At 36.0% G+C, this 23,997-nt stretch overlaps 1 long non-coding RNA gene across 1 annotated transcript in view; it reads left to right on the top strand.

Annotated features, from left to right (window-relative positions):
• Nucleotides 1-220: 220 nt before the first annotated feature.
• LOC109449691 (uncharacterized) overlaps nt 221-23,997 on the top strand; it is a 38,142-nt gene continuing 14,365 nt past the window's right edge. Inside the window, exons 1-3 of the long non-coding RNA XR_012495154.2 lie at nt 221-328; nt 15,018-15,059; nt 15,809-15,884. This is a non-coding gene — a long non-coding RNA (uncharacterized LOC109449691). The remainder of the gene's footprint in view (nt 329-15,017; nt 15,060-15,808; nt 15,885-23,997) is intronic.

Below are 23,997 nucleotides of genomic sequence, written 5' to 3'. Positions count from 1 at the left end.
TAAAGTGGGAATATATAAAGTTTGCTTGTGTCTGGTTTCAAAGATGACCTTTTTTTTTTCTTCTCTTTCCTTTCTTTTTCTTTTCTTTTTTATGCACAAAATGTCTGCCAAGCCTGAAAATGATGCAGATCATGTTTCTATGTCTGTTAGGTGGCGCTTACCAAGCAGTCTGGCTCTGGTCAGGGATTTTTCAACTGCTCACTGTGGTGGAATTACAGCAGGGGGTTACGAATGAGGTTAGTGGGAGGGAGTCTTTGTCCCCGCTGCATTTAAAATTACATCTAATCTTATCAAGGCACTCGTCATTGTTTCTGGCGGCCAGGAGCAGGTACAGTACTGCTTTTGTTCACGTCAGTAGCTTTGCTGAATAAAGTTGAGGGAAAAGCCAAGACTAAATAATATTCTTTCAGGACCTCATGTGCTGATTGAAAAAATGCTTTGAAAGAGAATGAGAGAAAGGTGGGGGTGGGAAGAGAGACAGGTAAAGTCACAATAGAAAACTATCAATGTAGTAAGAAAAGAAGCAGAGACTTAAAGATTAGAAAAAACCTATTACAGAAAAAATTTTCTCAAAAATACTTTCTTATCCGCTAAAATGTACTGGCTCATTTTCTTTGGCATAATATAATCATAAAATTCAGGAAAAATACTCTTCTGTTTGAGAAAAGTGAAAGCTAAATCATGACTACTTTTTTTTTTTTTTAAATAGTACATAGCGACAAAGCATATTTTTCTCTTGCACAAATAAATATTCCTAAACCTTGTTTGTGCCAAGGGTCCCCCATTGATGTTCTTGTCCTTTTAATGTGCTAAAATATAAGTTGAATAGTCTTTGTCACAACTCTTGAAGTTGTGATAGACTTAAGACAAGTAGTAATAAATCCAAGTTCAAAAAACTTGTTCTGACCAGCTTTGAACAAAGCAGAGACACTATAATTCTAACAACCAGAACAATATAATTATCAGCAAGAAAAGAATCCCTCAGTTTTCTATGTGTCAATAAAGATCGCAAGTTAATTCAGACAGAAATAATTGGCATTAAGATTTACAAGAGATCCCATTATTTTAATTTGAAAATTAAGATGAAAAGTAGCTTGTTCAAACACGTTCAGTTTTAAAATCTGGTGAATTAACCTTGGTTACTCTTAGACATACTCTGGAAAATAAAGTTTTTACCCAAAATGACTGGTTGGGATATTTATCCTTTACAATTAAATTATGTCTATGACATAGCACATTTTCTGAAGCTCAAAAAATAATTTTCAGTGTGTACTTGCAGAATATTAAAAACCAAAATGATCGATTCTCCTGATCAATAACAATTCTATGGGAACTTTATTGTCTATGATTCTCATCATTTTAGCTTGAATGTATATAATTATAATATTCAATTTTAATACTATGATCAAGAAAGTACCTCAAGCTGTGTGTTATGGAGAGGTATAAATATAACTTCTGATTAAACACATTTTAGTGATATGCTCTTTCTCCATGTTGTACTTACTGTTAAACAGAAAACTGTTTGACCCTTTTCTAAATAGTGGTAGGAGAGAATGCAGACACAAAAACTACAGTTTAAGAGATGTTAAAATTGCAAAGGTATATTTCATATTTTGATAGATCACTGTAAGTAATATATGACTAAAATTAATATTCACATTATTTTCCACAGATTAAAATCAAATGTATACTAGTGAAAGTGTTTTAAAGTTATTCTGTATGTTTTTCAGCTGTCAGTTTATTCTTATATCCACTTAACGTGTAGATCATCATAGAATTATTTGATTAATAGCTGCCGTGTAATCATTGTGCTAAATTTCTGAAATGAATTATGATCATAATTGATATCATATGATAGTTTTCTTTAAATCAAATATTGTCAGATATTCTATATACATTTGCCATTTGATGGCATTTCAAGTACTCTATTAAAAATAGTAAAATATCATCTATTTAAATGGATCATTCTTTAATGTAAAATCTTATATAAACTACCTTTATGCATTTGCATTCATTTTGATTTTTCAGTTAAAAAACTTTATCGCATTTCATGATAAAAATCAAAAATCCCCTAGTGCTGTTGATGTTATATTTTATAATGTCTTTCTTCTGCTCTTAAAAACTTATATATTTCTGTAGTATTGAATATTGTTTCAATATTCACCATCACTGTTGCAATTCACAGAAGATATGAAATCATGATTGTTACTGCTTGCCATACTAAAGAACTTCTCACTGTAATTTTTTTAAATAAATGGAAAAGTGATTAGATACTAGGTTTTATTTGCTTACCAAATTCCAAATTATGTATTTATTTTTACCTTCCTTAACTCATGTCTGTAATTTTTATTGAATGAATTATATTTCACTCTCCCTGTTCCCCAAACTGATCTTATGCTTAGTGTTAACGATATGCTAGGGCGTTAGGTATAAGGCAGAAATGGCATAGACAGGGTTCCTAAAAATAAGAGATGGGGGAGAAATACACTTCTTCTGAATGTCATTAATTCTGCTCACTCACCAATTTGAATCATCTCATGCTTCTTTGTTCTTTTGTTCCTGAGATGTCGCCTTTACTCCTCAATTATGTGTCATAAAGCTAGATTCACTGGATGGTCAAAACTGTTCTGGAAATTTATTATTACAACCAAGGAAAAGACAGGGAAATAAGTTCACTTCATTTTGTTTCCACCTCCAGCTCTACATAGAGTTGTTCGTGTATCTTCAACAATATGCAGTTATGCTATATTTCATTTAGAGATAGTTAAATCTGATCATCATCGATTTTGAAAATAAGCAAAACTGACACATAAGAAAATGAACTGCTTTTATTGTGAGCTATAGACAGTCAGTGATATCACCCTGAGTGCTAAATTAAACTCAGGTTTTAAGAGATATGCTAATTATTTGACTATCTTACAGTTTGGAGGGAAAAAAAAACTTCCAATTTTTTTTTTAAAGCCTCATGTCCTTCAAATTTCCTTAAATTATATGCTTGAAAGGGTAGCTAATTTTGGTTGTCTCCCTATTTACTGATTCCCATTAAACTTCTATCTCCTACAATAGGGAGCCATATTTTCACTGACTATTGCACTGGGGTCTCTATGCCATCAACAAGTGCCTCAAATGGTCATACTTAGAGCAAATCTGTCCTGTACATAGACACAACTCCGACACTGATTTTAGTGAAAATCACATATGTTCAAAGAATGTTCAAAATTATATATGACTTCTAAAGACTTTTTGACTTGCTTAGAGAAAAGCTTGGGCTTTTATTATTATTTAAATCATTAATAGTCAATGATGATGCTTTTATCGCATGCTACAAGTGCATTATCTACCTGCAGATTTTCTAAGGCTGTCAACTCTACCAGGGCCCTATCTCAGCCCCTGTCCCCTTAATTCCAAGCCAGTGAAGACCTTTGTGGTGTGCTGGGAGTTTTGCATGCCCAGCAACAGGCTCCTTCACAGTCTGCCTCCCTCAAATTCAAGAAGCTCAACAAGAGGGAAGTAAAATTGAGGAAACAGGAGTCAAGGCCCAGGGCCTCTATCAGTTTGGCCTTTGTGGCTCAATTAATATTATTTCAGTTACAGTGTGATGAAGTGATTGAACAGTCTTTCAGAGATAGGCTGACCTAGAAATCTAGAATCTTCACTTCCCCACCCCCACGGAAAACTATAGTCTGAGTTCATATCAAACAATTCAGTTTTTTGTGTTTTTTTGCAATAAACCCCATTTATAAACTAAAAGTATGTATTCCAAGGAAATATAAAAATAACAAAAATTTTAAATTAAAAAATGTAGTGCTAATGCTCAGGCACACTATTAACAGGGTAAGTTACAATTCAAGCAGCCTATAACAAGTCCAAATTAGTAAATAGCTATGTCATTGTAAAGGATGTTGTCAGACAAAAATAATTTGTCATTCTGATATCAGGAGATGAAATGTCAAGCACTCATAACTTGACAGTCTGCAGCCTTAGGTGGAGAGAGAAAGTTTTACATTCTTCATTAGCATTAGTTTTAGTTAACTAGGAAATTTCCTAATATGAAAAATACTAACGGGAATGACAGATAAAGTGTCATCAAACTCAGCCAATATTCTGTGACATAGCAACTATGTAATGCAAGGAGTTTATTTCAAAAGACTCCTACTTGTAGATCTAATATTTCATTTATTGTAAGATTTTTCTTGCTGCAATAGACTTTCTTGTTACAGATCCTTAAAACAAGTTTAATACATTTTCAGATACAGACCTCTATTTTCCAAGGAAACCAGATTCCACAATATTTATATATTTTAGATAAATTTGAGTCCTGGTGAGTTGAAAATATAAGCTGTGCATTTCTTCTCTTTTCGGTACACATAGTGTTTTATCAGACCAACCTTCCATTAATTCTGTTCAGTTTCACTATATCGGCATAATCAAAACAAATATGTTATATGATTTCAAAGCACTGAAAGTTAAATTATTTCTCCATTATTACAACACTGCATCTTTATGTAGTAATGTTTATAAGATGGATGTGCCACCGCAAGCTGGTTTGATCCTGCCAAATAGGCTGAAGTAGCTGTGGTAGATGGTCTGTTCTGACATGGCTGAAAGAGAAGACAGTGTGAAGGTGTTTCATGCTTAAGTGGAAGATCCAACCACTACAAAGTTGCAACTGCTTCCCAGCATGCAAATCTTGGCATAATCAACTCCAAATTCTATTTTCAATCTGAGAACAATTAAGGGAGAAACAAGTACTTTTTAGTCGGATGAAAGTGAAGTGGGGGCTTTGGGAATCATGGGTTTATTCTGGTATATGCTTGTAAATCCCTGGAGCAGCGTGATGGGAGGTAGAAAAATGCTTAACACATGCAAGATAGATTTATCAGAGGAATTATTTGCTTTTTCCCTTCCTAGATAGAAACCAATTTTGCGTTGGTTCCTTTTCATTCTTGTTTTCCTCTGGATTGCTTCCCATACCATTTTACAAAATGTTTCATCTTACTGATCGGAAGTTGCTGATCTATGTTGGAAAGAAATTTTCCTTGTGATAGATACAGCCATGTACTTTTTGCCCTGGAGACAGATACTAGGTTTCTGCCTATGCTCCAGATGAATTTTGTTACTGATTCTAGGTTCTTAGGCTCTCTGTGCAACAGAAATTGACAAAAGGCCAACAGAAATCTCAGACAAGGTTTATTAGGGTTTATGCTGGAGTACAAGAGAAAACAGCGCAAAAGGGAAAGTTCTCCAGCTTGCTCCCCCAACGAAGTTGTTGGGGACATTACACAGGGCAATGAGAGGGAGCGCTTGACATTAACTGGGGTGATTCCTTTCTTCCTGGTTATGAGGCCTGTGCATGCGCAGTAAATGCCAAGGTCCTGTGCAGGCTCAGTAGACTCAAGATGGCAGTACTGCTCACTCCGGCCACCACTGGAAGGTTGTATAGGGGTCATTTGGGGTTGTGTGTGCCTGCAGGTGTGGTGGTCAATTGCCTTGGGGAAGTTTGTAATTGAAAAGTTGCTTCTCCGGACTTCCAAAAGTAGCTGAACTGGATAGTGCGGGACCCAACGGTTAAGGGGGTGGCGGTGAGCCCCATCCCTATTCTGTCTCAAATTCAGGGGGACTGTGATGAATTGAAGTAGCCTGTTTGATGCTTTGGCTTCTACCCTTCAGCAAGCAACCCAGTCTCTGGCTCCTTCACAAAACAATCTTTGCAGAAGCTACAGTATAAAACGTTCTGGGGAAGCTTCCTCATGATCCAAAAGAGTTTGATTGCCTGCTTTTTAAATCTCCTAATTTTGTATAAATTAGACTCTTTCTGAAGGAAATAAATTTCCCTTTCCTTAACCCCCAAACTTATAATAAAAGGTTTCTTTTTCAGTCCAAAATAAAATGTGTGTAAAATTTCAAGGTCATCTAAACATTACCAAAATTATATTCTGCAAAATAACTATTAATAGTTGACTAGCTAGATATTGAAAATGCTGTTCCTCCTCTGTCTCCCACACATACATTCCTCACAGCATTTAACACACTATCAACTGGTTTGAAGTCGTTGAAGCATTCTGAAGTTTGGTATAAGTGCTTGAAGAGGCTTAGCAAAAAATAATAGAAATACATTTCAGTTGTTGTGATTTGGAAGAATATATCTTTCTTCCCCTGAGGGCTTAATGAGCACTGCAACTCTCCACCTGATGTTTAAAAATGCATTGACAGCTTTCCTAACATTCCCTAATCAGCTTTGATTTCTTAGTAATTTAATTGGTAGAGTTACTATATTTGAAAAAGGTTAAAAGAATCACTTGGAAGGATTTTTCCCTCCTTTCTTTCCATCTTGAAAATAAAAGGCATGGAAATTGATAATATACTCAGTTCCGATAGCTTTTAATATCCACCCACCAAAGTGTACACTAGAGAGAAATACCAAAAAGGGGAAAAAAATTAAAAGTCTGGTTTTATCATGTTAAAACTTTATCATTTATTCTGTTTTGGCATGTACTAGGTAGTAGCCAGGAACTTTCAGAGTACAGACAGGGAAGCTGAAGCTGAGGCCCTGAACAGTCTTCCCCATAGCATTTGTTCCAGGAATGCTATTAGACTGATGCAAAAGTTATTATGGTTTAAAAAGTTAAAAGCAATTGCAAAAATCGCTATTACTTTTGCACCAACCCAATAAGATGTTGCAGTTTTGCTGTGCAAGTATCTGAAACAAATGAAACTGTGTTGATTTATCTTGAGACAGTAACCTTCAAATGAGACTAAGTTTGCCCTACGTGGAGAAACAGTGAACCACAGGATCTGAAATCCAGTATGTGGCTCATAGGCAGCCATTCCTTTCTCCACCTAACAGCTTCTGACCATTTCTGAACAATGTATCATGGAAATATGAGTATGTAACAAACTTTAATGGCAAATGAGAAATACACCGTCCACTTTCTTGAAAAACTTAAAAAGATACAATGAATTTGTTGCTGATGCATTTTTTTCTAGATGGTAACTGAGATGTCATAGCACAGTGGATGGATACATACTTGGGAAATTTTTCTCAAATAGCTAAACTTGGCCAAGCTATATCTGATTTCAGATCACCTCTAGGCAGATTTCCAGGAGGAAGAATTAATCTCAAGTAGTATCTGCTTCAGGACCAAAGGGCTAGTGGTCCTGTATTATGTCAAAGATCTGTGTTTGAATTCTGGCTCTGCCATTAATTTACTCAGCAAATATTTATTGAAAGGCTACTATCTTCAGGCATGATAGTTATCACTGGGTATACAACAGTGAATATGACAGTCCTTGTCTTTGTCCTGTGGACTTTAGTCTATTAAAAAAAAAGTCAAGATGAAAAAATGGGCAATTTTAATATAAGGTAACAAAAGCTATGACTTGACGGAGAAGTGTAGTATATATAAGCCCCTGGGAGGAGTACCTGGGTTAGTTTTCTATGGCTGCTGTAAGAGATTGCTACAATTTACTAGCTAAAAACAACAGATTTATTATATTACAATTCTGGAGATCAGAAATCTAAAATGCATCTCACTGAGCTAAAATTAAGGTGTCAGCAGGGCTTCGTTCCTTCTGGAAGTTCTAGGGGAAAATCCATCCCCTTGCCTTTTTCAGTTTCTACAGGCTGCTTGCATTCTTTACCCTGTGGTCCCTTCCCTTCTTCAAAGCCCATCAATGGCCAGTGGAATCTTTTTCATGCCGCATCTTTGCCACTGATTCTCCTAACTCTATGTCACTTATAAGCATCCTTACGATTATGTTGTGTCTACCTAGATAATTTAGAATAGTCTCTCCATCTCAAGGCCACCTGCTTAGCAGCATTTATTCCATCTGCAACCTTAATTCCCCCTTGCCAGGTAACAGAACATATTCCTAAGTTCTAGGAATGAGGACTAGAAAATGGACATCTTTGAGGGCCATTATTCTGCCTATCGTAAGCACCTACCTAGATTCGGTGAGGAGGCGGGGAAGATAAAGTCTGAGAAAAGGCTTCTCAGAGGATAGTAATATGAGATAAACCTTGAAGGGTAAGTAGAATTTAGGTAGATAAAGGCAAGACTTAGCAGGGCTAGGTGTGGGCTGCTGTGTTTGGATGCTAGGAGCAGTACGTGTGAGGACCCGGGTGGGGGTGGGGGATGTGAACATGGTCCCTGGGAAGAAGTGAATAAATTGAGTATGGCTTAAGCAGAGATTTGTGTGGCTAAGAGGATGTCTGGCAAGAGACAACCCAATGATTAAGCAGTTATGTAAGATCTTGGAAAAGATAGTAAAAGTTTAGGAATATGTTACTGGAATCCAGACAGGTTGTGGGGAGGGGAGCAGTTAATGGAATAGAGAGAAAATGTTAGTTGTAGAAGCCTCAAATAGAAGGACAAAGACAATAATCCTAGGCAACTCTGAATGGAGGAAACCATAGCAATGTGACCCACACCCTCCTTTCAAAATGAATTAATTACAATTTTGATTAGTGCTATGGAAGAAAAGTATAAAGTGCCAAAAGAGTACAGATAATGAGCCCTAAACTTAGCTATAGGTCAGTGAAAACAAGAAGTATTTAAGCTGAGAACTGAATAAGCAAGAAATTACTAGGTGAGGGGAGAGGGACTTCCAGGCATAGAGAACAATAAATACATAGGCCCTGTGTGTTTGGGGAGGGAACAGACTGGTGTTCCAGAAGCCAAAATACCTGTGTCTTAGTGAGCGAGAAGACAGAACAGGAGAGACAGACAAGTCAAGGCTGGTGAGGTATGGGGGTGGGGGGTAGGGGCGGAGTCACAGAGCTCTGCAGGGTCTGTTACCGATTGGAAACTTCATCCTGAGAGCAGAGAGATGCTACTCATAGTTTAACCAAAAGAGTGGCATGATCAAATGATCTCTTTATAGAGATCATCTGGCTGCAGTGTAAAGACTGTATCCAACAGGGTACAAATAACCTATCTATGAGAGAGCGTAGTGGCTTGCTTGGATGGAAATACTGTACACATCAGAAAAAGAAGCTATTACCACTAGAAGCAAAAACTGACTACAGTTGGTTCTGCCTTCCAGAGAAGAGGCATAATTCATCCCTAGGGAGATGGATTTTTTTTTTTTTTTTTTTTTTTTTTAGAAAATGCCTTCAAGGTACAAGTTGTTTCCTTCAGTTGAGAAAGTTAGGTCCCTGACCTAGATTGTCTGGGGTGGGTGGGTAGTGTAAGATTAAATAAATAAGTCACAGGGAAGTAACGAACAGCATAAAGAATATAGTCAGTAATAACTTTGTATGGTGACAGAAGGTAACTAGACTTATTGTGGTGATCACTTCATAATGTATATAAACATTGAATCACTGTGTTGTGCATTTGAAATTAATATAATAGTGTAAGTCTGTTGTACTTCAATTAAAAATAAAGAAGCTGCACTGTTACCCTGCATAATAAAGAGAAGAATTTGGCTTTGCTGCAGGCAGCCTAAGAGAGGGGCCTGGGAATAAAAAGAAAGAGAAGTTGCCAGGAAGATCTAGGAAAAAAAGAAAGAGGGCTCCTGGCACATAGCTAGAGGATGGAGCTTACAAGGGCACACAGCCATGAAAACTTCTCATGGAGGGGGATGGCTGACAAATTACTCGGAACGTTGATATGTGTACCTGACATTAAAGTTGAAGTGTTTTTTAGACCTGTAATTACTTTCCGCAACCCTCAAATCTGTAGTAAAAGGCTGCCACTCACATGAGCTTCAGTTTGTGGCTCTAGAGTGCAGGAAAGAGGGCCAGCACCCCACATTGGGTCAGCACAGGCAGGGAGCACCCACAGACATGAATTGTGGCAATCAGGGGTTAGCAACAGCAGAAATGTGCACAGATGCGCACTCGCGTACGCGTAGAAAAATCCCAGATTGGGGGGGATTCCGGGCTTCCCACAATTGAGTTCAAGACACTTGATTTAGATAGTAAAGATGACCATAGGAAGCTTGCAGCTACGAAAGGAGGAAACATCTGGATTGTGGTTGTTTATATTTGAGGTCACAACTAAACATGAAAAGGTTTGATGGCTATTACTATTTTAATGTTCACTCTGAACCAAGCAAAGTCCTGACAGTATTTTTTAGAAATTACCCATTGGGGTTATTTTTGCAGATGTAACTAAGAGTTACTGAATAAACAATATTTTTTAGAAATTACCCATCGGGGTTATTTTTGCAGATGTAACTAAGAGTTACTGAATAAACAAATATACTAAAGTTTCAAGTGTTACATAATATACAAAAATGAAATCTAATATTTTCTTTATCAGAAATGCTCAACTGTCAAAATTGCATCAGTATGCTGCAATGAGCTGTGCTGTGACATTGCTCCTGCTGTAATGATTTTGTATGGTGACAGAAGGTAACTAGACTTATTGTGGCGATCACTTCATGCAAAGTGATTTTCCAGCAAATCCTGGCTAAAATGACCAGAAAAATCTGTCCTTTATAGACTAAGACTGTCACAGAAATGGCAACAAGAATAAGTATAACCAAGCAAGAAGCCTCATATCATGTGGTCTTTATTAAAATATTGAAACACAGGAAAACTTTTAACAAAACATTTTTATTCCAGGGACTTGCCCAAGCATTTTTCTTTTTTTAGATTTCTAATTCAGTTGAGTTTACAGAAGGATTTCATCTGTTTTTGCAGATTCGCTGGTTATGATGAGGGCATTACGAGGCCAGCTGTTACCAAGAAATTTCATGAGCATCTGCAATAAAATATGCACACAAAACATGTTTTGTGTGGAACATTTTGATAAACCTACATAGTCCTAGCTATCCAGATAAATCATAGCAAAATTTTTAAATTAAAAAAAAAAAACTTATGTAGTTAATTTTGAGAAAGGCAGAATCTCCCCTCCCTCCATTTTGTTAGGTATGGCTTGCTAAGAAGTCCATATTCATGAAAAATGTTAACTCTTAACTTCATTATGTTTTCTGTTCACCTGGGATTATTTAGGAACTTTTACAGACAGTATTAAACTCAAAGTTAAAGAACTATAAATGGTGTTTTTCTGCGAGTACTGTCTTCTTTCATTTTCCTTTAGTTATTTATATTTCAAAATGCTCAGCTCAATAATGATAGAGGTTTTCATAAGAAAGCAGGTTTCCATGACATCAGCTCTCCAAAAGGCACAAATAAATTATTTTGCAAGATAATATTATTTTTGCTTTTGCCATTCCACCTACTCAATTCCATCCGAACCAGAACTTGTAGTGGGTCCGATAGTCAGCAGTTGACTCCCATCGACAAGGTGGGAATGACCAGGGATAGTCCTGTGCCCATACATTCATGGCAATGCTGTGTTGTAGGTGCTTTTGTTTGATAAACATAAATTCACATGTTGCTTTTTTTAGCAAGAATCTATTCTGTAAAATTTGTCACACCACAAATTCTGTTGCTGTCATTTTCCAATTACTAACAGGCCAAAAGAAGTATTCACAATAAAGGGATTCTGTTTTCCAAAAAAATTGTTGTCTATTTCACTGTGGAGAGTTGCTTTTCTTAATCCTCATGTATTATCAATTTAGTCCAAGAAGGTTAAAATTATCTTTCTTAATTTCTGCATATTAGTTTGTTATGGAATTCTTGCAAAAGACTGTTATACACCGTCATCCTTTTGTAAAAGAATAAAAGTATCAAAATTAGAACCAATTTACCTCATGATAACTATCAGGTGTTTAGCACACTGAGCTGGTTCAACATCATGCTAAGCACTGTCAATTCGTTATCTCATTACAGGTAACCCCCGTATAACACGGCACTTCTAGATCACGGTTTCGCTCTAACACGGTTTGAGAATTAGAGAACTCCCCGAACAACACGGAGTGTAATAAGAGCTTTTAAGAGCAAAAAGTATCTCATTCGAAATTAGGGAAATCCCCAACATAATACGGAGCGTAATAAAAGCTTTTAAGAGCAAAAGATATCTCATTTGAAATTTTTCATTTGAGTGTGGATGTCGTATCAGATTTGACTGCAGAATTTTAAAATTTATTAGAATTTTAAATCCAGTTTGTTCATGGAGTATCAAGTTCAGAGGATGAAGATACCTTGTCAAAAAGAAAACGCCCTTGGTTAATGGTGCTTAGTAGTGATGATGAAGAAAACATTATTTAATACATATTAATATTTTATACTTTTGGTGAAAATTGCTTTAATAAAGATATTTCTCTTAATTATAAAAATATAATAGTATGTGTGTTTTTTAATTTTTGGAATCTAATATGCTTTTTTGTACTAATTCTTTGTTTCGTATAACACGGATTCGCCTAATGCGGCATTTTTAAGGAACCTAACACCTGTGTTATAGGGGGGTTACCTTTAATTCTCACAAGAATTCAAAGTAGTTAACTAGCATTATTTATAGATCAATGGTTCTCAAACTTGAGTGTGCTTCAGAATTATCTGGAATGCTTATTAAAATATTGGCTGCACTCCACCCCCAAAGTTTCTAATTCAGTGGGTCTTGTGTCAGGCCTGAGAATTTGCATTATGAAAAGGTTCCCAGGTGCTACTGATGCTGCTGGTATATGGACCACATTTTGAAATCCACTGTTATAGACAAGGTTTCAGAAGACTATGGTCCAAGGGCCAAATCTAGGAAATGGGGCTTTTTCTTGTTTGGTCCGAAAGCTAAGATTGGTTTTAGTTTTAAATAGAAAATAAATTTTAAAGAAATTTTGTGACACATAAAAATCAGTTAACAGTCAAATTTCAGTATCCATAATTAAAGTTTTATTGGAACACAGCATGCTCATTCATATATGTGTTGTCTAGCTTCTTTCACGCTACAATGGCAGCGTTGAGTACTGATGGAAGAGACAGCACGGCCCACAAAGACTAAAATACTTACTCTCCGGTCCTTCAGAGAAACAAATTATCAATCCCTGTCATAGAAGGAAGCAAGATCTAAAAATATTTTAGTTAGCAGGTGGTAGTGTTGGGATTTATATCCAGATCAAACTTCTGAACCCATATTCCTAACGATTTTTAAAAGATGTAGAAATTCACTCTTTTTAATGTAACTTATTTGAGTTAGTGATGTTAACAATGTCTGGCACTTTTTCATTATTTCAGCAATTGTTCTCTTTCAAAAATTTTTTCATTCTCCCCAAACCCCAACTTCCTTCTCTGTGGTCCTCTCATCCTTGTTCCATTAGAATGACTTCTTTGTCTTTTTTATCCAGAGGAATATTTGCGTGGAAAGAAGCTATGTGATTTACCTGAAGTTGGTTTAGGTTTATTCCTGTTCAGAAATTAGTTTGTTGCTTCCACTGCATACTTAGGATAAATAGAAGAGCATACATTTCATAAAACGTCTCCCACATTATTTCCACATTTCAGAGTAATAACTTGTGATGGGAAAAGCAGAAAGGCTTCTGAAGTTCAGCCTGGATTATGTAGAAATAAAAAATGAAGTAATAATGATGACCTCATAGGTTCAGGCAACAGGGGTTGACTGATGCGGTTAACTTCTCTGAAGGCAGAGCAGGGCAACACATTTCACAGGGATATTATCCACCAGAGTAAGAGTAGTGTCAGCAGTCAGAACTCCTAAACTATCACCCACCCTGTCAGCACCAAGCTATTCAAAATGGCATAATTTAGCTTGAGACCTTTTTCCAATTCACCATTTCAATTTTCTTTGTTTTGAGAGAGGGGAAAAAAGAAACTCAAAGCATTATGTAACACGCATAGACAATGATTTGGGAAACACGCTAAGATTTCAGTGAAGAAAATGTCTGTATGCTATATAAAGTACATAGCTTTTTAAGAGCATAATCAAGTTTATCTACTTTTCGTCAAGAATATTTGACCACCTCTGCTAAATTTCTTTTTTAAAAATTAAGCATTTTATACATAAATAATTGAAATAAGATGGAATTAGATGAGAGAGTCTATACGCAAATAGATGTGTGGGCCTATTGATATTTCTATTAACTAGTAAAGATTTAATAGAAATGGGAAATTTTTCTTTGCCAAGCAATTCATTGAAGGTCTTAATTAATTTCAGTAAAAACCTCACAGTTCAAGTCGAATTATATCACTTTCAGTTTCAAGCCTAGTAATTATTAGCTATTTTGTTAATTAATATTTTCAAGATTGCGGCACTAATTATCTACAGATTTTTAAGGTGGTATTTAAGAATATAAGTCCAAAAGAGATAATGTATTCCCACTGATATTTAGGCTAGTTGCCAACTTGTCTCCCTTCTGACAATGCTGGCTTTGAACCAGGAATAAAGAAAGAAACAGCTGACATTTGGAAAATAAAACTTTATACTCCACCAATATTTTAAATAATAGCTACAAAAAGCAGAAATAGGCACTAATTTTTAAAATTCAGTATACATATATGGTTATTGTTCTATAAATAATATTTTACTTTTTAAAATGAAATTCACCCAAAATCATAGTTCTTTACAAGCTAAGGAATCTTACCAGCTTTTTAAATACAGCAATAATGATTCTTTCTGTTAATAAATAGTAGTTATGCTTATTAAAACGTAAACATGAATGGCAAAATGTTGGCGGTTGTTTAAGCCAGGTGATGGATACATGGGGTTTATTGTACTTTCTACTTGGTAATGTTTGGAAAGTCTCATCATGAAAAGGTGTTTTTGTTTTGTTTTTTAAAGAAAAAACAAACATAAGAGCTCATGTTTCTATTCTGATGGAGCTATTAAAGAGATTGAATTAATTTTAAGTTCAATAAATCTTTAGAAGACCTAACTAATGACATGACTCAAGCATTTACTTCTGAAGTTCTTATTCTGAAATGTTAGTGAAAGAATTACTGAAGTGCAGGTACAAAATACAGTTATTCAAGGTAAAATAGAACTTAGACAAACATCATAATTTTTGAAAAACTGAAAGCTCTGATTCAATGCTAGTGTGTTTTGGATAAGTCATAATACTACAGAATATTGAAACCTAATGAGAAAGAGAAAAAAAATTACCTGGTCAAATTTTACTGATGCACTAACAACTTCTTTTTTAAACTCTTCTAGCTTTGCTGCTGTGTTCCATTGTGAAGTTTCTCTCTTAAGGAGGTGAGCTATAAAAGTAAATAAGAAGTCTCCATCTGAGCTATATGGTAGGACTATGCCTAACCCATTAAAATAAGCCCTGGGAATCTTCAGTGGGGTTAGAACTTTAATGTCTTTTACCTGTGTCAAATTTGTTGCAAGTCCCCAATGTCAAAATTATAGGCCCCCAAACCTATGTCAGCAAATGTTTGCAATTTCGTACCTACACCAAACTAAATCACACAAGTATCAGAATTGATTAATTTGAGGAATAGTTAATAGAGCTGTCAGTGAACAATAAAATGACCAGGAGGTAAAGGTACCAACTGGAAAGAGAAGAACCAAAGAACATAATTATTGCTCAACCTATGTATAATAGCAACTGGTGATGAAAAGTGAGTGCAACCAACAGAAACTTTTTAAATACCAATAACACTTAGGCTATACCTTATTATCTACAGGTAAATCAACAGTGCATCAGAGCCATATTTTGATTTCCAACAGACAAGTCATTTATTTGATATGCTAAGTAACTTTTCTGAGTGATTCTATAGATTGAGAGCTCAAATTGGTCAATGCAGATCAAAGAGATCTCTAAAAGAGAAAGAGTGGAGAGAGAGTGCTTATATGTTAAGAAGAATCCTGGTGGTAGAACAAGCTTAAATCCTGATTTTTGATGTATTATGTAAAAAAGCTCATTTGTAACTGAATGTTGCCTCCTGGTCCTTCACCAAAGCATCCTTATCATATCCTGCATTTCTCTTTCCTCTTAGTTTCATGGACCTACCAGCAGTGTAAAGGACAAAGGAGCAATGACTATACAAGCCCATAAGCAAGCAAATAACAGAGGTAGGTACACACATTTTCCACTTGATTCCCTTTTATCAAGTGTGTGAAGGCTCACATCTTTATTGCTGGCTCATGATTTGGTAAAAAGTGGTAAGTACCAAACCAAGTTAAAAATAATATACCCCCAAAAAGCATTCTGCTGAGAGAATTCCTAGCATGAAAGAGAAGAGAAGTGAATGGGCTGATGTGACATACCCTTAATGTCCCTCTTCTGTGGGAGACTTCTCCCTGGCAGCCTTATAATTCCACTCCTCCTCCCATGAGAAGGAAGGGACGTTCCATAGAAACAGGAATTTTTGCCTGTTTTCCTTCAATACTGTATTCTTAAAACCTAGCACATAGTAGGTACTTAACAAGTATTTATTGAGTAAAAGAAAGAATATGTATTCTTAATATTCCTGAGATGATAGAGTGATGCTAGTGTGAGATTCCACCCCATGTTATGTTTCCAGTAGTTTGAAATTCCAATCTATATTACATCTTCCCTTAAAGGTTAGACTTCCCATTTCAGTTTCTTCTAGCAATATACTACTTAAAGGATATACAGAAATAAAATACTTACAATGAACAAGGGAACCATTTTCCTTTTGTGACTATAAAATACAGTCAGCAAATAATTGAGGTAACTATCTTAAATTACACTTCATCTGAGATACTCCATTAGCATCTAATGATGAATGTTGTTTTTTCGTCTAGTATATATCCCGACTTGGTTTTCTCAAGCCAGCTTCCTTCCGCTAGCTGGCATTCTTTATTGGCAAGGTGGGGATGGGAAGAAGTGAAGGGGTTAAATTTTTGGAAATACTTTTTTCCAAGAACTTCTACTTAGCAGCACAATTATTATGGTTACATTCTTCCAGGATAACTTCCCCAGTGGCTGATTTTCTTCTTGATGGATTATAAACTTGTCCTCGACATAATTTTGGTATTCCTTTGATGATCCTTGTTTAGCTGAATCTGCTACCTAACAGATGCTTGAATCCCAAAGGACTACAGTATTTCCTGTGGTTTCAAATTCCTGAGCAGTTGATCTAGCAATTCTTATTTTATTCTGGCTTTCCTACCATCCTAGGAAGTCAGTAGCAGATGCTCATTAGAGTTTATTCTCCATTCTCATACAGTTAATCCCTGTGGGACCCAAGAGCAACAGCTTTTCTTTTTTCACTCCCTGGTTTGTCATCCCTTTGGTGTGTGTGTGTTGTTGTTGTTGTTGTTTTTTTTTCTATAGTCAAAATTTCCTTTCATCTACCTTTGAATATTCCATTTAAAAAAAGGATAAAAGAGATGTCTAACAAAATGACACATATGCAATAAATTTTGAAATGAGAAAAATAAAATATAAAATATAAATTCTTAGTTTCATTAGCTGTATTTATATATGGATCCACTTACTAATTTAGTCTATACAAATGTAAACACAAGATGGAGCAAGAGCAGTATTGCATGAACAGCCAGATTCTCAACAGCTATAGTATTTGCACTGGGCTCAGTGGTGCAGGGTAACTAACTAGTGCATGGAATTAAACACCTGGAAGGAACTATCAAATCTCAAAAGAAAACATTCGAGTTCACAATATACCTGAATTCACTGTGGCAAACATATGCCTTAAACTTTAATTGACTTTGAATTCTAAAATAAAAGTTTTTCAAAGTTTTACTCTAAACCTTTAAGCAATTAATAGTTCATTTTAATAAATTTTGGTGTTATAAAGAAATATACTATCTATTTGTGGACTACAATACTCTGAATGGAAATGAATTCTGACACTATATAAAAGGTTATACAATCAATGGAATTAGTCTACACATCTTCCAATACACTAGCAAGAAGAACCAAAAACTTAAATGATTAAAATTAATCAAATATTTTATAAAGGTAAACAGAGGAAACAGAGGAGGAGGGGGCAGGGAAGAGGTGTGAACTAAAGACCCAAAACTGGCTAATGCCTATAGCAGGGAAAAATATGCCTATAGCAGGGAAAAATAATCAGGGATATAATTGTATTTCTAATTAATTAATAAAGTATTTTGCTGAAGGGAATTTCTTTCCTTAAATTTATTTCCTTTCAAATGAGGTGGTTCAACTAGCTGATTTCTAAGATCCTGTATTTCAGTGTCCCCAATATTAGTATTGACAATAACTGCAGGTGTATAAATAACACACAATCTAGTAGTTACAAGGTCTTTCCTTTCCTAATGAAGTTGGGGTTAACCAATATTTCCACACAGTAACAACTGTTAATCAACATGTAACACCTTTTTTGAGAATAAAAAAGATTAACAAAAGTAGAAATTATTAGTAGACCATCTCCATTAATGTATGTATTAGTGAGTGTTTGAACTTCATTTGAAATAGCAATACAACAACTCTTGTAACCATTTATTCAGCCCTTACACTGTGCCAGGCATAGTGCCAGCCATTGGATTTAGAGCAGTATATAGGAAAACTAAATGTTTTACTATAAGGAGCAGGGATAGGAGACACAGGCAATAAATGAAGATGTAACTAAATAATTTCAGGTATTGATAAGTGCTAAATACAAAAAAAAAAAATGTAGAGTAACACGCTAGAGAGTAAATTGGAGAGTTGCTTTCATTGGGGAACTTACGATGACTTCTCTGAAAAAGCAATATTTACTCCTGAATATTAACAACTGAAGGAATGAGAAGTAGGCAGTCCTAACAAACCTGGGAATGACCTTCCAAGCATGTGGTAAGATCTCCTAGATAGGAACACATGTGGCATATGTGACAGACAGAACAAAGACCAGAATGCTAGAGCAGAATCAATGAAGGACAGAAAGGTCGGAGGTGAGATCTGTCAGATAGCCAAGGGCGAGATCATGAGGTTTGTGAGGCATTTGGACATACATGTAATGGTAATGGTAAGCCATTCCAGGGCTTCAAGCGTGGTATAACATGGTTAGTGCTTTCAGAAGATCATTTTAGCTGCTAGGTGGGAGTGGACTGCAGCAGGGCAAGTCTGGAGGTAAAGAGACCAGTTAGTTGATGATTGTGGTTGACAGGCAAATGACGATCGTGCCTTGGACTGGTATTGTATCAGTAGAAATGGTGGGAAGTAGGCAGATCAAGGGTAGAGGTGACTGAATTTACTGAAGTTTGCGGTGTGAGACAAAAAAAGAATCAACAATGACTCCTAGGATTTTGGTCTGAGCAACTAGACAGAAGATGGTGCCATTTACTGAGATGAAAAAGGTTTAGAGGGACTGTCAATAGTTCTGTCTTAGTCATGTTTAGGCTGTGATGTTTATTAGACATCCAGGTTTGAGGTCAGAAGTTAGGTATGTGATTCCGGAATTTAAGAGAAAGGTCTGAGGCTAGTGATTGAAATCTGAGTCTTATCAGAATCTGCCCAGCCTTGAGCTAGTTTATGAAATTCTGATGAGACTACCTGTACTTTCCTAGAACAAGAATCTGCTAGAGGAAGTGGCCAATGAGGTAGCAAGAAAACCAAAATTAGATCAATGGATATCCCAGAACCGAAGAAGGAAAAATTATTTCAAGAAACAAGGAGAGGTCAACCCCTGAAAATACTGTAAAGATACTAAGACTAGTGAGACTTAGATAAGTTTTAGGTCACTGATGATGATGAAAGTACTAGTTCTCATAAAAGCCAGGTGAAATATGAATTACTATGTCTCATTTTACAGATGAAAACCTAGCCTTGGGGAGGCTTAGCCCTGACTAACTTCCCATAATCTTTCTGACCTTAAAGACTGTGCTTTTATCTGTGATAGTACAGCTGCCTCAAGTCACCTTTAGAAGCAAGTACAGTTAACTAGTATTGAAAATCTACTCCATATACATAATAGACTTTAGTTTTCTTTATTTACTATATTGATTAGGAATATAGTTAATTCTTTAGTCAGTAACTGCATACATTAAAAGAGAATATTGTAATTATCACAAGTCTCTAGTCTCAGAAGGGAGATAGAGCTCTAAGTACCTGGAAAACATCAATTGAGGGTGCTAAATGTCTAAAGAAAATCTTGTGGCATTTAAAAAAAGAAAAAAGATAAAGAAAAAAAAAAAATTTTCGAAGCAGGTCTCCAAAAATACAAAATCCATTGTGTTTCTTTAAAAAAGAAAAGAGTACTTTCTTTATCCCCTGATTGCTTTGTACATAGAGTAATACTGCTGAACTCTAAAAAATTCATCTGGAAGCACATCTTTAAAGTATTCATTTTTATCCTACTGTTCCTAGATATGTACTGAGCAGTAGGAGTTTTCTTCATGCCTGGTGCTCTCTTAGAGTAAAAAGGGGAATTCTGTCCACTTTTTACATTTCTATGCTCATTTTTTTCCTAAAATTTCAAAAGCTAAGTACACAACTAAGAATAAGAATAGAGTTATGAAAGTTGTTTTTTGTTATTTTTTTGGCTTGAAAAGTCTATACTGAATTTAAATAGATGATAAATTTTTACTGATCTGAACATCTGAGCTTTATTATTAGTATCTATGTATATTTAAGAATTAAGAAACCAAATTTTCAGTATATTTTCAAGATTATTTTAATCACACCAGAAAAAAACAATGCGAAAGAATCTAAAAATAGCATTCACTTTGTAAAATTGTGAAAGGCTTACCTGATTCAAACTCTCACCCAAGTTGAAGAAAAAATCAGTGTATATTAAAATTATGAAGTGTGTTTTCAGTCATTTACCATTTAACAACCATTTACTGTTAAATAATCAGTATCCTTATTTTCTAGTTCAGAAATTGGTTTATCCATTGTTAAGACTTATACATCAGGTTTTGTTGATCTTAGATAGTAGTTGGCTAGGAAGAAGGAATGCCCAAATCCTGCTTCTTCCTCTCTTCAGTAGCTTCCATGGTAAATGAGACACACAGAGTCATTTTATTTCTAATCATAACTGTACCGTTATGACCAGTACAGAGGCCTCTGACTCCCTTGAGCCTAATCTGCGGTTTATAGAGACCTCTTCCCTTTCGCTGAACCAGAAACCTGCCCATCAGTCAGCTGCCAGGGTCTTAGCACACGTGGGAGGAGCAGAGAAAGGGCAGGTCCCACAGTGGACAGGCACACTGGTAGGGGAACTTCCTGCATCAGCTTCATGCAAGGAGAGAACAGGAGAGCACCACAGCCAGGCGGTGGCTCCCTCCCCCACCGTTGGTCAGTGATCTGGTGCCCTATGAAACACAGCTCAATCAGGGGCAGGAAAGGGATAGAGTTAGAGTAGTGTTGTAGTTCTTCCTTTCTGCAGTGAAAGAAGAGGAAGGGAGAGGAATTTACCCTCCCACACCTCATTCATGATTAACCCAGCCACAATTGCTCTCCTGCTTCTATGCTCAGTCTGTGCCCTCCACCCAGAATGCCCAGCCCCAGCACAACATTTGCAAATTCCATCTGTCCTTCAAAGTCTAGGTAAATTCCTAGACTCTCTAAAGTTAGCATCAGAGAAAGAATTCTGTTCCCTGAATATCCCCTTCTTGGGGTTCTCACTGTTCTCACCACTGTCACCATACCCCTGACACTAGGATTGCATCAATTTCCCTTTACAGCTCTTGCTCAAGTGTGGACAAAATTCTTCTTTTGGCTACTACTAACACACTGGCTAACATTTGCACAAGTGCTTTACTGAATATTACAAGAAAATGAAATAGACATAAAAATTTGAAATTAGTTGGCTTACAAAAACCTAAAGTGTCTTCATTTGAGCTCTGAAAAGCTGGCATGCATTAGTAGTCACCTGGACAGCATCCCATATCTCCCAGCCCTTTGTCTACTCTATATGGCTGGTGCCATCTTAACCTTGACCACCAGGAAACTGTCCTCTAAGATATGTTAGTTTGTATGAGGGCTGAAACACTCAAATTCCTCTTTGTCTGGCGCTCACCTAAGGATTGCCATCAGTTGTGGTCTCCAGATACATGTATTCCATTGGTAAATGATGCTGGGAATGACTTTGTCGATCTGTGGGACATTAAATACATCCAGGAGCTGTCCCTAGCACAGGTCTAATAGTATAGTAGTCCGAATAGGCTAAGGTAGGCTGTGGTCAAAAAAACAAGTAAATAAATCTCTGTGGTTTAACACAAAACGATTTATTCTAAATCTCATTCACTCGAAGTCCTCTGTGGGTCTGGGAGTTCTCCACAGGCGTTCCCATCCAGGGGCTGATTCAAGGACCTCTCCTCTCTCAGCTCCAATTCCAGCCTCATTGTCCAAACTAAGCAGTGGCTGGGATGAGGAGGCAGGCAAAGCATGAGCGTAGAAACCAGAAACCATGCTGATGCTGCCTACCTTCCGGGTCCCTGTGAGCAAAGGAGCAGCAAAATCAAGTCCCCAGGAAGGATCTAAAGAGAGCAGTTCCTGGGAAGAGCTTGTTAATCTATTAGATATAAAGTGACACCTCATTGTTATTTCATTTTAATTTATTTACTTGGGTTGTTTTAATATATTTGTGAAGTATTTGGTCGTGTTCTTTGCCCGTGCCTGTTTTCTGCTGTCTCACTTTGCTGTCCTTTATTATACTGCCCAAACCAAAAATGAACAGTAGGGGAAATTTTTGAAAAAAACAAAACAAACCTATTCTTATATACTATTGGTGAAATGTATATTTTTGCTACCTTTTGGAAAGTAATCTGAAAAAGCCTATTAAAATTAAAAATATAACTGCACTTCCATAACTTCTCATAAAGGAACTAAAGTACTCATATGCAAAGATGTATTGAGAGGGCTACTTAAAGATGAACTGTTTGGAATTGCATAGAACTGGAAACTGAACTAGAAGCCAAATGAACGTTTTATCATCAGATCTATTATGGCTGAAAAAATCATGGCCTATCCACTGTGGAATAGTATGCAGCCCTCAAAAGAGCACATTAGAGCTGCCCCAGTTGATATGGGAGGATTTCCAGAAGATCCTGATTAACAACAACAGTAAGAAAAGTGTGTGTTTTATTATCTCATTTTTGGACAGCCGTGGCCAAAAACCCTCCACACATATGTTGGTAGGGCAACAGAAAAAACGTTGAAACTTTATGTTTAAAAGCTTCTTCCATCTATGTGTACTTTACAACTCAGGATGCCTCTTGCCAGTAGTTGTGAACCAAAGCATATTGTTGATGGAGTGATAATATTATAGATTACCATTTGCATTCACGTGTCAAGCACTGTGATGAACACTTTATGTACTTATACCTTCATAATAATCCTTCAAGGTAAAAAATATCATCCATGTTTTACAGAAAAACCCAGGGTTTAGAGAAGGCATGAAATGGAACTGAGTCAAAGAAACTGCATTCTCTACTACATGAGAAGTTTCCCATGTAAAGTATATACCTTAGTATTAAGTGATTAACTAGCCCTAAGATATAATTCTAAGATGTACTTAGGTGAATGTGCAAGATAAATTACCCCAAAAGTGATTAAAAACTTAAGAGTCTGGAATCAGGGAGATGCAAGTTCAAAACCTTGCACCATTCCTCAGAAACTCTGTTACTTTGGCAAAAATTATTTCATTTCTGAAGCATCAGTTTCTCGTTTGTAAAATGGTAGTATTGGAATCAACCTCCTAGGGTTGTGGAGAAAATTAAATGAAAAATATGTATCTAATGCTCAGTACAGGACCCGGGATCTACACTCAATAAATATTAAGATTATAATCTTTATCATTATTATTACCAGAATACAGATCTATTAGGAGTATTAGCATCTGATTAAAATGTATTTATTATCAAGATAACTATTGTTAATGTCTTTATTTCTTACAAACCTACTAATGAGATACTCAGATAAATTGTAACATGATCCTTAGTGTCTTTCCACTTTGGAGTTAATACATACATCTGAGCCTATCTTTTTTTTTCTTTCTTTTATCATCAGTTCTTAAAGAAACATTTTCTTTCATTTCCTTTTCTAGAGCTCCTAGAAAAATATTTTGATTGCTTTGTAATGGTGATCTCTTCTCGGATTAACAAGTTAACTCTGGATAAGTAACGTTTTTTTTTCCAATAATTTGTTTTTATTTAAAAAACTGCATCAGTTAATTTTTACTGCTCTGTCATTAGTTTCTATGGGAAGAGTCCTAAAAATAGGTCAAGTAGTACAAACTCCTTTAAAGCTCTT

The sequence above is a fragment of the Rhinolophus sinicus genome, chromosome 3, assembly GCF_057876585.1.
Source record: "Rhinolophus sinicus isolate RSI-liver-muscle chromosome 3, RSI-T2T, whole genome shotgun sequence".
NCBI lineage: Eukaryota > Metazoa > Chordata > Mammalia > Chiroptera > Rhinolophidae > Rhinolophus > Rhinolophus sinicus.
Note: the sequence above shows the minus strand (reverse complement) of the source record. Positions and strands in the feature narration are given on the sequence as shown.